This window comes from Crocodylus siamensis, chromosome 9, assembly GCF_052110815.1.
Source record: "Crocodylus siamensis isolate JL-2025a chromosome 9, ASM5211081v1, whole genome shotgun sequence".
NCBI classification, from domain to species: domain Eukaryota; kingdom Metazoa; phylum Chordata; order Crocodylia; family Crocodylidae; genus Crocodylus; species Crocodylus siamensis.
The window spans coordinates 30,192,309-30,197,027 of NC_143403.1; positions in this window are offsets into that span (position 1 = coordinate 30,192,309).

Below are 4,719 nucleotides of genomic sequence, written 5' to 3' on the forward strand. Positions count from 1 at the left end.
GAGGAGGACTGCTCTGATATTGACATCTGTAGCTGGCCAGTAACAATGATCTGTCCCCGAGGTCCCTTCCAATCTCAGTGCTCTGGGGGAAGGACAGAGAAGCACCATAAAAAGGTTGTTTGTGAACTGCTGTATACCATTTTGTAGCCATTGCCATTAATCCTTTCCTATTTACTAGGGCTGTGTGAAGCTTCAGTCCCCGATTCAATTCAGCAGAGTTTCAGCCTGATTTGGTGGCTGAATCTCCAAATCCAAATTGAATCAGATGACCTTTTAATTTCTCTGAATCGAATTGGAACACTTCAAATTGATTTGGAGAGATTCAGACATAGAGACAGCTTTAAATGTTTTTTCTACATATTTGTAGGTAACAGGCACTTGTGAGTGCTGCAGTGCATGGGGTGTCTCGCAGAAGCACGGAGGGCTCCCCAGTGCACTTGGCAGCAGACCCAGACGCAGACCAGAAGCACTTCCGGTCCACATCTGGGTCTGCTGGGGAGTGTGCTGTGGGGTCCCCCCCCTACACCCCTCCCGCTCAGCAACTGGTGCCTCCTGGCTCTGGGGGGGCACCCAGGGTTTCCCTATGACTGATTGCTGAGACAGAAGGGCTAGGGGGGGCAGCCCTGCATGCTTCCCAGCAGACCTGGAAGTGGACTGAAAGTACTTCTGGTTCACTTCTGGGTTTGCCAACAAGCATGTGGAGGGCCCCCCCACACTCCAAATCAGCATCAAATCTTCAGATTCGGATTCAGCCAAATCAAATCAGGGACAGTGATCCAAATCAACAAATCTGTACCTGATTCAGGCCGAATCTGAATTGAATAGGGCCTACTTCACACATCTCTACTATTTACCCTTGCCTACCCTTTCCAAAAAATCCTGTTATTTGTTCTTTTTATTTCCCCCCCAAAAACAAAAAGAAAGTGGGAAGCACTTAATACACGTACGTTTATTATACACACACTAACACAGGCACAGAAACATATTTTTTTTCCAGAACACAAAATATGAAGTGTGCTGGAAAGGCAGGTGTCAGGTCTTCTGGCTGAGGAGGCAGAGAGAGAGTTGTAAGTCGTCCCCCCACCCCAAAACTTAGATGCAGCCTCTTCCCTAGCACTAGCACGCATGAGGCTTCTGGTGCTGGTGGCAGCAAGGGGATGGGATCAGTACCTGTATCTGCACCCCCTCCAATGACACCAGCCATAATAATAGCCCCCAGCACCACCAGCATGACAAGCAGCACCAGCATGATGACAGTTTCCTCCACCCCCATTTCAGTTCCCAGCTGGAGCCTTCTAGCACCAGAGGAGGAGTTGGATCTGGAACTAGGGAACCTGAGCACCCTAGGAAAAGGAATTCTGGGGACTGAGGAGGAATCTGAGTTTTTGCTCCACTCCATCCAAGTTCCCCTAGAGCCAGGTCTCCTTCCCTGGAAGGCACTTTGGAGGAAGTTGAGGTAGAGGTTGTGGAGACGAGTGGCTCAGCTGAGTCCACTCCTCTTGTTGTTGTGCCTCTGCTTGCTGAGGAGGGGAATCAGGCAGGATCTGTACCCCAGAAGTGAGGGGGTAGTGTGGTGTGGGATCATTTTGAGGTGGTAGATGATCCCAGGTATGTTATCTGCCTGCGCTGCCAATGTGAGACCAGCTAGGGCAAGGAGGAAAAACACTACAGCACCACGAGGATGCTGATGTATCTCTGCAGACACCACTCCTTTACCCTTGTTCCTCCTCAGCATGGCACCAGTGGGAACATACCCAAAAAGACATCCCCCTCTCAGTCCAAAAACCCCGTCCCACAAAGCAGGGTGGAGATCATACCTATCTCTCCTTCACAGGGCACTGGTGCCATCAGTCAGGCCATCAGTAGGCTCTCCGTCAAGCCAAGTTGTTGAATGAGTCCCACACAGCAACAGAGATCATGGGCGCCACGAACTGCATGGTGAAGGGGTGGCTCATTGGGCAAGGCAAGCTCACCAACAACAGGGTCAACGTGGTCAAGGTGGTCTGTGATGCTAGTTTTGTTGGTATCCACTGTGTGGCACACATGTTCCATCTAGTAATCAGGAATGCCTTGGAGGGGGACAGGGCTGCCAGTGATGGCACCATCACAACCAGACAGCTCATTTTGAAGTTCAGGAAGGTGACAGGCTACTTCCACTGCAGCAAAGGGGGCAAGATGTTACAGGACAAACAGGCAGAGCTGAGCATACTGCAGCACAAAATCATCTAGGATGTGGAGACTTGGTGAAACTCCACATACATGATGCTGGAAAAGCTGCTGAAGCAACAGAAGGCCATCCATGAGAATGATTTGCTTGGGGAGATTGGGATCAGCAGCCCACTTAAAACAGCGTGGGATACCATCTCCCAGATCTTGGTGGTCCTCAAGCCATTCTTCAGGGCACTGAGCCTGTCAGCACTCAGAATGCCCTCCTTAGCCAAGTGATCCCCATAGCGAGGGAACTCGAGAACCAAATGGAGAAGTTCCAGGGAATCAATGTTCCTGGTTGGGGCAAGTTGCTGTCAGCAGAGGCACAGGCACTGAGGAAGCTGAGGAAGGGCATCAAGAAATGGCTGGATCTGTTGCAGTCCAGTGCTGGCAGCCATGTGCTGGCGGTCCACATGCTGGCAGCCATGTGTGACCCGAGGGTGAAGGGGATCATGTGTTCCAGCAAAACCCTGGATCACTGGACAGGGGGGATGTGGAAGAGGGGGATCCACTTTCCTGTACCAGCACTCCCAGCAGCAGCCAGTCTCCTCCACAACCAGCACTGCCAATGTGGGTCAAGGGCATGGCCTCAATGGTGGAATCCAAGATGCACCAGAGCCCAGCCCCGGGCAGGTAGCACCAAGGCCTCGGTGGCTACGAGCTCGGCAAGGACTTGAAGCCCCTGCACTACGACCCCTTTGCTCAATGCGCAACCCACAGCCACGTGTGGCCCAGGAACACCTGTCCTGTCCACCAACCAGTGTTCCAAGCGAGAGGGTGTTTAGCATTGCTGGGGATGTTGTGACACCCCACCGCACCTGCTTGGATCCTCATTTGGTGGAGCAGCTGGTTTTCCTCAAGATGAACCTCCCACAGCTAGGGTTCCCCAAGCTTCACCTGTAGACGGAGTGAGTGCCACCCTCCTCACTTCTTCTACATCTATTTCCCTTTTTTTTTAAACCATTTAATGCCCTGCTCTCAGAGCTGGAGGAGGCACTCACTGCAACACCAGCCAACAGGAAAGAACATGTCCCTGTTTAGCTCCCGTGCCTGGACAAACTTAGGAGGTATGGGCTGGGGCTATGGGGAAGGAGGTGGCCCCAGGTCCTGGGCATGATCACTACAACTGCACCCTGCCAGGGTCGGGAGGCCTGGTGGGACTGCTGACAGCACAGTAGCTCCAGGAAATGCCAGGACCAAGGATCTCTCTGGTGAAAGGTGGGTAGGAGGCACCTTATAACCTCCAGCCACCACATGCATGCACAGTCCTAGCTGGAGAAAGCCCAGACCTGTCACATCTTTGAGAGGCCTGAGGCTTGCTGGTTGCAGTGGAGTTGTGAGGCTCCAAGCAAGCACAGCTTAGCTGCCTGGGATGCCATCTGCAAGGCATGGATTTTCAGGTTTAAAACACTTAGTCAGGCTGAGGAAGCATCTTGTTGGTGTGTGCACACTCTTCCTGGATGGAAGGAATAGTAAAGAAGCCAGAGGCTGCTATGCAATGCAGGCATGAAAGTCAGTCAGTGAAAATGGAAATGGAGGTGTCAGGGGGTGAAGGACAAGGTGGAGGTGGGTGGGGGAAGGGGGATGTAGCAGCAGTTCATAGGTCTGTGAAAAGTGGTTTGTAAATTCCCTTTGAGGATCAGAACCAAGAGACTGGAGACAGAGTGGGTTTTTTGTGAGAAATGTGCCCCCACAGGTGGTTGGGTATTCTTGTCTTTGATACAGATTCTGGTGCGTAGTTTGTGGGGGTACTGGAGATACATTGGCAGGGTTTGCATTCCTTGCCATGTCATGGTCTGGATTCATTCGGAGTGTTTTGGGCTGTAGGAAGCTGGCTTCTGGTGATGAGGTTAGCGAGATTCAGTGCTTGTCTGAATTTACAAACCACTTCTCACAGACAGGCTTATGAACTGCACTTCATCAACCTCCTAGGTACTGAAACTCATGGACTCAATATAGACATTTGAATTTATGACACACTACAACCTGCCAGACATCCGACTCCCCAGGTACCTCTCCACTTTTACCTGTGCTACTACATCCCCTTCCCCCCCACTTCCCTCTCCACCCCAGCCTGTCCCTCATCCCTTGATGCCTCCATTTCTGTTTTCACCGACTAGCTTTCTTGCCTGCATTGCATGCCAGCCTCTGGCTTCTTGACTATTCCTTCCATCCAGGAACAGCACACATACCAACCAGATGTTTCCTCAGCCTAATGAAGGGTTTTTAAACCTGAAAGCTCACAAAAAAGAATTTATCCAACTATTCAGTTGGTCTAATAAAAGATGTCAGATTGACCCTAAGAACCTTGTCTGGGCTATGTCCTTTAACCAACACAGCTACAACTTACACCCCTTAACACACACAAGTGACAAGAGTTTTGCTTTCAGCAGTTTGAGGTGCAGTTTCACAGAAACCCCTGCACCACTCTGCCCAAAACCTGGCAGGCCTCCCTCATGCCCACACGAGGGGCTATAATACAAGGTCTCACCTACATAATTATAACTCACT